This window comes from Miscanthus floridulus, chromosome 18 (assembly GCF_019320115.1).
Source record: "Miscanthus floridulus cultivar M001 chromosome 18, ASM1932011v1, whole genome shotgun sequence".
Lineage (NCBI taxonomy): Eukaryota > Viridiplantae > Streptophyta > Magnoliopsida > Poales > Poaceae > Miscanthus > Miscanthus floridulus.
The window spans coordinates 100,254,882-100,266,582 of record NC_089597.1 but is presented as its reverse complement, the minus strand read 5'-3'; the positions used below and the strand labels follow the sequence as shown (position 1 = coordinate 100,266,582).

The 11,701-nt window shown below is 43.1% G+C and overlaps 1 non-coding gene across 1 annotated transcript; it reads right to left on the bottom strand.

Moving 5' to 3' along the window:
• Positions 1-11,088: 11,088 nt before the first annotated feature.
• Positions 11,089-11,195, bottom strand: LOC136524878 (small nucleolar RNA R71). Its single transcript, XR_010776230.1, has one exon. It is a non-coding gene; the product is annotated as a small nucleolar RNA R71 (small nucleolar RNA).
• Between the last annotated feature and the right edge of the window lie 506 nt (positions 11,196-11,701).

Sequence of the window (11,701 nt, the reverse complement as noted above, 5' to 3'; positions counted from 1 at the left end):
ATGACTCGGCTCCTTGTAACTCTTTCTGCCGTCTCCAAAATTCTTACCGGAAACTCCTCATATGTGAGATCTTCCTTAACTGTAAGCTCCTCTAATGGTATCTGTTCCTCAGGTACACGCAAACACTTCTTTAGCTGAGACACATGGAACACATCGTGTACACCTGACAAACTCTCAGGCAATTCCAACTGATAAGCTACCTCTCCACGTCTCTCTAGATTCTTGAAAGGTCCAATATACCTTGGTGCTAACTTTCCTTTCATGTTAAACCTTCTCACACTTCTCATAGGTGACACCTTCAAGTACACATAATCACCTACTTCAAAAACCAATTCTCTTCTTCTAGTGTCGGCATAGCTCTTTTGTCGAGACTGAGCCACTCTCAAGTTATCCCTGATCATCCTGACTTGTTCCTCTGCATCTCTTAGAACATATGGTCCGAACACTTGAGTTTCCCTCGTTTGATTCCAAAACAACGGGGTTCTACACTTTCGTCCATACAAAGCTTCGAAAGGTGCCATATTGAGACTTTTCTGATAACTGTTGTTGTACGAGAACTCTGCATAAGGCAAACTCTTGTCCCAACTTGTTCCATACTGCAACGCACAAGCCCTCAACATATCCTCCAATATCTGATTAATTCTCTCAGTTTGCCCATCTGTCTGAGGATGATATGCTGTACTAAAATTCAACTTGGTTCCCAATGAACTATGTACTTGCTGCCAAAAATGAGATGTAAATTGGGTACCTCGATCAGACATAATTTTCTTAGGAACCCCATGTAGACAAACTATTCTCTCCATATATAGCGCAGCCAATTGGGGTCCAGTATAGGTAGTCTTAACCGATAAGAAGTGGGCAACCTTAGTTAACCTATCTACTATTACCTAGATTGAATCATATCCTCTCTGAGTATGTGGTAACCCAACGATAAAATCCATACCAACCTCTTTCCACTTCCACTCAGGTATCTTCATAGGTTGTAACAATCCTATAGGTCTTTGATGTTCAGCCTTGACTCTCTGACAGGTATCACACAAAGCAACATATTCAGCAACATCTCTTTTGAGTCCGTACCACCAATACTTCTCTTTTAAATCCAAATACATCTTGGTACTTCCAGGATGAATAGAATAAGCAGACTCATGGGCCTCATGAAGAATTGCCTCTCGTATAGCCTTATCCTCAGGCACACACAACCTTTTCCCAAACCACAGAGTTCCATTGTCATCCATACTAAAACCTGGTGCCTTACCAATCACTATGTTTTCTGCTATCTCCTTCAACTTTGCATCATGTAACTATCCCTTACGTATTTCTTGCTCCAATTTAGGCTCCAACACCAACTCCACTGCATTGGTAACAAAGCCTAAATTCAGTCGCTCAAATTCAGCACACAACTCTCTTGACATCGATGTCACTTGCACCTCATTGGCATAACTCTTCCTACTAAGAGCATCGGCAACAACGTTTGCCTTCCTAGGATGATAGTGTACCTCCAAATCATAATCTTTGATCAACTCTAACCATCGATGCTGTCTCATATTCAGATCTGTCTAAGTGAAAATGTACTTCAGACTTTTGTGATCAGTATAGATGTCACTCTTATGTCCAATGAGATAATGCCTCCATATCTTCAAAGCATGAACCACTGCTGCTAGCTCCAAATCATGAGTAGGATAATTTAACTCATGCTTTCTCAACTGCCGAGATGCATAAGCCACTACTCTGCCTTCTTGCATAAGAACACATCCAAGTCCCTGACAAGATGCATCACAATAGATCGAAAAGCTTTTATTCAGGTCTGGCAAAGTCAACACTGGGGCTGTAGTCAACCTCTTCTTCAACTCTTCGAAGTTAGCCTGACACTTCTCGGACCACACAAACTTAGCATTTTTCTCCAATAAGGCTGTCATTGGCTTAGCAAGCTTAGAGAAACCTTCAATGAACCTTCTGTAGTATCCATCTAATCCCAAGAAACTATGTATCTACCCCACATCTGTTGGTGGCTTCCAATTCAACACATCTTTCACCTTACCGGGATCTACTGCAATTCCACCGTTGGAGACAACATGACCAAGAAAAGAAACTTCCTTCAACCAAAATTCACACTTGCTTCGCTTGGCATACAACTTGTGTTCTCTGAGCTTTTGCAGCACCAACCTTAGATGTTCAGCGTGCTCTTCTTCTATTTTGGAGAATATCAATATATCATCGATGAACACCACCACAAACTTATCCAAAAACTCCATGAACACCTTGTTCATCATGTACATAAAGTAGGCAGGTGCATTGGTCAAACCAAATGACATAACAGTGTACTCATATAAACCATACCTCGTAGTAAAAGCTGTCTTGGGTATATCTATTGCACGAATCCTTAATTGATGGTAGCTAGAACGAAGATCAATCTTAGAGAAAACACAGGCACCTCTCAACTGATCAAACAAATCATCAATTATAGGCAACGGATACTTGTTCTTGATAGTAACCTCATTGAGTGACCGATAATCAACATACATCCTCTGAGTACCATCCTTCTTGTCAACAAATATAACTGGTGCTCCCCAAGGTGACGAACTAGGACGAATAAAACCTTTCTCCTGTAACTCCGTAATTTGTTTCTTAAGTTCTTCTAATTCTTTAACCCCCATTCTATATGGACGCTTAGCTATAGGTGCAGTTCCAGGTAATAATTCAATAATAAACTCAATATCACGGTCAGGCGGCATACCTGGCAAATCATTGGGGAACACATCTAGAAATTCATCCACCACTGGGTCCTCCTTGTTGCCGCTATCATCAAGCTGGTTCACTGTGGCGGTTGGCTGTGCTTGTATTACAACATCAACACTGATTCTTTCTCCACTGGGTGCGGTCACAACAACTACCTTTTCTTTACACTGGATTACTGCTTGTTGTTGCTTCATCCAGTCCATACCCAAAATCACATCTATACCAGATGCTCTCAACACAATGGGGCTCACTTTAAACTCTACCCCCCTTAAGGATAGACTAGTCGGAAGACAACGATATGCAGCTTGCATACTTCCACCCGGTGAGTTTACTAACATGGGATTTTGCATGGCACATAATGGTATGCTATGGTTTCTAACAAATGCTTATGATATGAATGAAAGCGAAGCTCTAGAATCAAAAAGAACAGAAGCGGGGGTTGAGTTGACATTGAACGTACCGAGCATGACTTCCGGTTTAGCAAGCGCCGTCTCGGTAGACACATGATTCACTTTTCCCGTGTTGGATGCTGGCTTCTGATAGCTGTTCTGCCTTTGAGGGGTTTGCTGATTGGGCTTCTCAAGGCAATTTAAGAGAGGTGACCTTCTTTGCCACAACGGAAACACTTGCTGGGGGTGCTAGGGGCACTAGTCTTCATAGGAGTGTTGTTGGGCGCTCCCTGTCGTGGTGTCTGCTGACCACTCTGTTGCTGAGGACGTTGATTGGCATTCTACTGCTGGTTCTGGTTGCGCTGAGGATATTGATCATGATTCCATTGACTGGGTGGTCCCTAAAACCTCTGCTGGAAGCCTTGTTGAGAATTGGCACGTGGACGTGTATTGCTCCCAGAGGCTTGTCCCTGAAGCCTCCTCTTCTTGGCCTCCATCTCCTTGCGCTTGTTGTCAATAATAATAGCATGATTCACCAGCATCTGAAAGTTGGGGTAGGTGTTTGACATAAGCTGGAGCTGCAGACCATCATACAGACCTTTGAGAAAGTGGCGTTGCTTATCAGCATCATCAGCCACTTCATTAGGAGCATAACGTGACAACTGAGCAAACTTGTCACGGTACTCAGCGATAGACATGGATCCCTGCTTCAAAGCTCTAAATTCCTCTTGCTTGAGCTCTATCAGTCCCTCTGGTATGTGATAAGATCTGAAATTCTCTTTGAACTCCTGCCAGGTGACAGGAGGAGCTTTGGCAGGACGCCCATACTCGAATGACTCCCACCAGTCCTGAGCTTCTCCCTGAAGTTGTCCTGAAGTGTACAACACCTTCTGCTGATTATCACATTGAGCTATGTTGAGCTGCCTCTCTACTGCACGAAGCCAATCATCTGCTTCCAATGGATCAGTGGCACGAGAGAACACCGGGGGACGGCCCTTCAAGAATTCACCACGCTTATCACGTGGTGCTCCACCACCCTGTTGATTCTGCTGATTCTGCGCCAACGTTTGCATGAGCTGCGTCTGTATTACCAAGAGTTGTTCAATAGTCGGTGATGGTGGTGGTGGATGTGGGGGAACACCTCCATGACCTCGGCCTCTTCCTCTTCCAGACATCTGTTATCAAACATTCAAAATTCAGAAATCTCCAAGTTAGAATACATTCTGAAGATTTTCTGGACGAGTCTCAACAATAGCAGCTCTGTAAAACAGTCATATCTCGAGTTCCAGAAATCCGATTAAAGTGTACTTTATATGGTTAGAAAGATTACAAAATTTTCTACAACTTTTATTCAGACCACTTTCCCAGATTCTGTCGTTAGATTACCCAAAATTAGGATACAACCGAAACTGTTCCCAGATTCCAGACTGTGCAGTAACTTCAACTTGAAACAGAGATATCTCACGAACCAGATCAGATATGGGGGTGATTCCAGAGGAATTGGAAAGGTAATTAAGTCTAGTTATTCCCACAACAATTTCATAATTTTTGGTCGTGTATATTTTATTCGGCATTAAGATAAAGGCAGACTGCTCCGAAAAACAGATTCCGAAAGAGCGAGATGTAACAAACCCAACTATTTATTTATTGACCCAAACTTTAATATTCTTAAATACAAAACTTGCGGACATGCCCACAAAGTTCCAGCACACATTACAAAGATCCAACTCATGCATAAACATAAGAACAAATCAACTAAACACGCAATGTTCACACCGCACTAAAAACTCGACCCAACTCGACTCACTCGTTCTACTATCGTGCTATTACATAAAGAGGGACTCCAACATCTAGGGGCGATACTTATGAGGAAGCTCCTCATACATCTTTGGCAAATTGAGGCACACCCTTTGTTCGTCTATCACTTGCTGGTGCCTCTTGATTGCCTTCTGCTGAGCCTTCAATTGATCCTTCAATCGGTGAATCCTTGACACAGACTCGTAACCAAAGTGTACCATCGCTTCCGTGGTTGGATCCGTGCCTTGCGGGTCCATCATCGCCCATCCCAATTCTGGGTGTTGATGAGGAAGGAATCGATATTGATCATCCTTCATAACCTCGAATCGGCGACCACGGAGGCCTATGCAAGCTTCAGCGGCTGCATCTTCTATGCCGTCCTCCATGGTAGCGCGGTGACCATGGTGTGCGTAGTTTGAATCCAGCTGATACGCACCTTTCTGCTCATCCTTGATGGTGATGCACACCCTAACCTTCCAGTAGGTGTCTTCAAGAGGGTGTGTATGCTCTTCGCAAGCGTATTCTACAGCTGCATCCCAGTCACTGTAGTATGTCTGAAGCAAGCTCATGAGTCGGTGATGTGAAACGGAGAATTCACATCCCGGCTTATACCACACCTTTATTGTCCACCCCAATGGCAGGATCGGCTCATCCTCTTCAACAATGTCTTCCTCTTCATTTTCGGTCAAGTCAATGATCTCAACTTCTTGAGGGTCATCCTGGGCTGGCTCAGGTGTGGACTCAAGCGTTGGCGGTGTTGGCGAATCCAACCCTGTTCCTGAGGTTCTTCCTCCTCAGGATCCATGGACAAATCTTGTGGCGGGTAATACCCTCCAGTGCTCATGCGGGCAGTCTTGTGGGCACGAGGCATCTACAGAATTAGATTTAGTTAGGTTAGATTAGAAGCAATAATTTTCATAATAGAATAAGGCAAAAGAAGAATAAAACTTTAGCAAATAACAAGGGTGAGATGGAAAGCATGAAATGAGTGAAGCAAAAGAAGCTAAAACGACCATTGCTAACTAGGCTTGCGTCCTATAGCCAACATGGCTCTGATACCAATCTGTCACACCCAATTTTAAGGATAAAATGGGGTGCAAAACCTTATGTGCGCCCAGAGATCAGTCACACACATAAGCCGACAAATTATGAATAGTATCAACACCAATGTTTATTACATCACGAATAAGACAGAGTTATTACATAAGTATAACGGGAAATAATAAGAAAATCTATCGCGGAAGCTCCAATTCACAGGGACGTCGACTGGATGACCACAAGTCTAGTAGTCCTCAGGGAAATCATCATTCTCAAGGTCATCTGTTACCCATCCGGGATTTTTATCCAAATAGTAAAAATAAACAAGCGTAAGTACATGTCGTACTCAACAAGTGTAACACGGGGTTCATGAGGCTCAAAAGGCTAGACACAGGCTTAACAGCGGTCAGCTTTTAGTTGTCACAATTTTAGCTTATGAGTAGCATCAAAGTGTTCCAGTTCCCAAAGTAGAACACATGATCAGATGTAAACTAGAGTAATGAATAGCACAAACAGGTATTACTTAGTGATCATCTATTCCATAAATGTTCCAAGGCCGCTCGTGACCGAGAGCACGGCTAATATACCAGTTTTACACTCTGAAGAGGTTGTACACTTTCACTGTGAGTCATGATACCCATGTGCCCGGGTTTATAACTCCCAAAACACTTCCAAGGTGAGCAGGCAGGGGTCACTATGAAGCCTTTCAAAGGTTCATCTAACAAGTTAGGGCCATTAGATTCACTCGACAAACAGATATAGAGCTCCCCTTCTCGATGGCACATTGACACGCAGCCTATACACATAAGGCTAGAGGTCGCTCTATACACGATTCAGCAAGCCATTCTCACGCCAATGAAGGTAACCACTAACAAGCTAGAAAAGGTCCTTATACTGAGCTAAAGCCAGAGCCATGTAGCTCTCACAGCTGTACTATAAGTCTCGGATGATCACTTACAGATAAGTCCTTAGGGAGAGGAATCTGAAGCATTTAGAAAGTAGCTAAACACTCCAGCCCCTGTTTCCATGTTGCTAAAAAGTCACATTTTATGTTTATTGCATATACCATTAGTCAAGTTACAAGATCATGGTTTAACTGAGCTCTAGCAAAGCTACCCATATGCATAACCCATAGGTGACAAGGCAATAGTTCAATTCTAGGAAATTCCTAACAAGAAGACACATGCAACATGAATTTAATGATTTAAAGTGAATAGGTAACAAGGATGATCCCATGCTATACTTGCCTTGAGCAACGTACACCTGCTGGTCCTGCTCGTCAAAGTCGTACCCTTGATCCTCCAAGAACTGCTCACCGTTTATACTCGATAACCACAGCAACATACAAGCATCCAGGGGCAATCATGCAAAGCAAACAAGGCTACAGATTAGAACAATACACCAACAGCAAAGAATCAAGACGAAAAGTTTGGAAAACGAATCTACGTCTTGCTATGAACACACAGACATGAAGATCACAAAAATCGGATCTAAAACGGAAAAGTTATGGTTTAAACAAGATTTCCTATAGACAAATAATAGATTAGATCTAAGCTCGAATTATAAAAGTTGGAAACCTACTTTACAGTAGCATAAACGTGTAGATTACTTAATTACGAACCCAACGCAACTTGAATGGATCTAATCGGAGTTAAAACGAAGATTTTACGGCTAAAACAAGTTGAATGGCAAATCTGTAAATAATTGAAAACGTATTTCAGCCCATCCGAAAGAAAATACGCTTTCGAAGGAAAGAAACGTAAACTGTGAAACACGCAAAGGACCGCGGGTTGAATCTGGAATATTTATAAGGGCGTATTTGAAAGATTGGCAGCGAAGGGGTATCTTCTTTTATGAGCCGTCGGATCTCAACCAACGGCTTGGATTAGAGGGGAAGGGGGAAAAGAAGGCTGGCTGGTCGGCAACAGGACCGAACGCGGCGGCACCATGGTCGGAGAGCAGGGGAGCTCATCGGAGTTCACGAATCCAACAATCTAGCCACGGTTAGACTCAGGAGAAGTACGGGGAGCGAGAGGAGAGGATCGCGAACTCACCAGACCCAAAACGGAGGACCGAGAGGCGGTAGAAACGGCCCGGCGCGAGCTGGCAGTAGAGGTCGGTGGCGGCGCTTGAGCGAGAAGTGGTTGCGGCTGCTTGGTGAAGAAAAACAGATGCTAGATGGGATAGGGGAGAGAGGAGTGGTGCAGGCACTATTTAAGAGGGGCGAGGCGTGGGGCGCACGCTGAATCGAGGTGGAAGCGGCGCGGCCACGGACTCCCAGTCGCGGAGATGGTGTCCGGCTCAGTTACGACACGAGGAAGAAGAGCCTGACCAGCGGGCCCAACTGGTCAGCGGCGGGGAAAGGCGCTTGCGCGGGCACGGCTTGCGGCTGGACGCGTGACTGGGCCGGGGATCCAGACTTTGGCCCAAGCGGTGAAGAGCGCAGGCCGGCGCGGAAAGAAACACTGGCCTTCGGCCCGAGCGGAGACAAGGAGCTGCACAGCGGCCTAGAGAAGGGAATGGGCCACGCGGGAAAGCCATGGGTCGCGGCAGCAGCAGGCCTTCGGGCTGAAAAGAAGGAGGAGAAGAAAGTTATTCTTTTCTTTTTCGAATTTTTCTTCAAAGCAAGTTCAAAATGAAATTTCAACTCAATTCGAAATCCGACTTCAAACCAAGCAATTCAAAATAGTATGCAGTGGCATGTATGCACATTCATGGTTGTCGACCTATATCTGATTTTATTCCTAATAAAATTATTATTTTCTAAATTCAAATGCCCATAAAATGCTTAACAAATCAATTTCCCCTATTTAAAAATGTTGTAAAATTTAGGGTGTTACACTAACCAAACTAGACAAGACACAAGCTAGCTCTCAAAACTAGTTACATGTTGAGGGTAGTTAACAAATATTATAAACCGTCAATATAACATGTATAAGGGCATGAATATAATAACCAACATAGGTTTAGGGGTTTAAACTAACAAATTCCACGAGTTTTGGTGAATCAATATTTTCTACATGGTTTATCCAAAAACCCATCAAGGTTGACCTAGATGTCAGAATTAATCACGCTTAATCATCGCATAAACAGCTCTAGAAGGTTCTAGAGGACATTAGAGGACACAACACCAAAGCGGAGGGTGAGGGGCCACAAGGTGGGACTGGCTGGTCCCACCTACAGGTTAGCCGGTCTAGGGCCCCATGTGTCAACCTCCATCTCGTTATGTTGGTTCTCCACTGCCTCCTAGATTGCATCTACGTCGTTTATTCAAGTCAGTTTGATCCGAGAGCTCAGGATTGATGCTTTGGCCTATATATACCAGCCCCTACCCCCCTCCCTCAGGCATTGCATTCAATCAAGAGAAGATAGAAACCCTAATCATCCTCAAAGCTCCACCATATTCTAGGGCATAGCTAGCTAGGCTAGGTCTATAGGGAGGCAAGCTTCGCTTGGATTCCCGATCTTGTCAAGAGCGTGGCTTGGTATAGCTTTTGTACCCCTCTCTTGTTTGTATCTCTCATTACTTTTATATGTTTGCTATAATTGTTATGACAATGTTCTTTATATCATTCATGTTCCTAGTTATAATGTTCATCGTTTACTTTGATTGTATGCTTAGTATAGCTAGATTATCAATATATTCAAACATAAGTTCGTATAGCGCTCGCTCTGGTGTACGTAGGGTCAGTGGTAGATATTGTGTAAGCATGGTGCTTATACATTGTTTACCTGTGGATGCACCCTATATCCTAGGCCATGTGGTAGATCGTGGATGTGACACTCCCATTAAGTCCTTTGTAGTCCACTCCCCGAATATAGGACAAGTAGGATGCAGTTATGAAGGAAGACAAGCTCTGTTCTTAATCTTCCTTAGTAATATCCCTTATGTGTAGATATGAAGTTGATCTTAGCAATGACTACTAAGTGTAATTGCACTAATCAACATAGGTTTTGTCTTATAATTAAGAATGACTTAGGAATTATTCCTTTAATATTCTACTTAGCCATGTTAATGCCATAGAAAGGAGTACTCTGAGTGATCAATGATTAGTTGTTACTTTCCATTCATATACATTTTTCTCTTGACTTACCCCTGTTGTGAGTAAAAGTTAGTTATGGTTTATTTCTCCATCATGTGTATAAGTTATCAATATATTCCAACTACCCGTCATTCCCTGTGGTAAAAATATAAATAATGATACCTGGAATACTCCCGGATAAAGTGTTACAATGGTATATTATATGTGCACTTATGGGTTCTTTTCATTTATATATATTATTTCTAGTCACATGTAATATTAAAGTACTTTTTAGTGTCATTCTAGAAGTGGCACTAGGTAGTACCAACAAGCATTTCTGGCACCATCACTAGGGATGACAACTTAGTAAAAGTGATGCTATGGAATGTCAATAACATAGGGTGACTACTTAAACAAGTGACACGTTAATAAATACCAACAAGCATTTTTTGCGCCATTCCCGGGGAAGGTAGCTAGGCAAGAAGGAAATATTGATAAACTTATAACCTATTGATGTGATCGCAATAACCATTGACCTCTGCTCAAACAGTCTTATCCTTGTTTGGTCTACTTTTGTATCTTATGCAGGGTAATGTATGGCCGGTTTTGACCTTCCAACAAACTACGTTGAAGATCCAGAAGCATTAATCAGGAGAACTAGAGCCAAACTCAAGAAAGTCTCAGCTTTAGAATCGGAAGACAACCAGACAAGGTGGACCTTAATACCAAATTTTGAAGCCATGGCTGACAAGACTCTCCATGAATTCTCTACTCCAACTACAGCCAACATTCGTACTGGACCGATGGTCAATGTTGGACACAATGGCTTTGAACTCAAACCAGCTCTCATCAATATGGTGCAAGCCAGCCAGTTTTGTGGAAAGGCACATGAAGATGTGAGTGCTCATCTCCAACACTTCCTAGAGATCTACAACACTTTCACCATTAAAGGAGTTACCAGAGATGCCATATTACTTTGCATCTTCCCATTCTCACTCTTAGGGAAGGCAAAGCAATGGTTCTACGCCAATAAAGATAGAAACACTACATGGGATAACTGCTCCACTGCCTTCCTAGCAAAGTTCTTTCCCATAGGCAAGACCAATGCTCTGCGTGGGAGAATTTCAAGCTTTTAGCAGCAACATGATGAATCTATCCCTGAGGCATGGGAACGCTTCCAAGACTACATTTCAGAATGTCCTCATCATAGGATGGAGAATTGGCTACTCATGCAGACTTTTTACCATGGATTGACCAACAATACATGTGAGAACATGGATGCTGCTGCTGGAGGTGCTTTCCTATCACTCACAATCCTAGGTGCAACACCTCTCATAGAGAACATGGCCTCCAACCAAGGTTAGAATGAACAACGTCTTTAGACCCGCAAGAGAGGTGATGGAATGCATCAACTCAAGGAGGTAGACATGATGTCTGCCAAGATGGACTTGCTGATGAAAAGCTCAAAGGCCGAGCCATAGAGAAGCAAGAATTCATGCACATTCATGATTCTCACATGACATGTGAAGAGTGTGAAAACATTGGGCATTTAGGGAACAACTATACTGAATCCCAAGAGGATGTGAACTTCATCAACAACAACTATCGTCCTCAATAGAATCAAGGATAAAATCAACAACAAAGGCCAAACTACCAAGGTAACTATCAAGGTAATAATAATTTCAATAACCAACCACCCTTGAGAGAGTTAATTTTTGG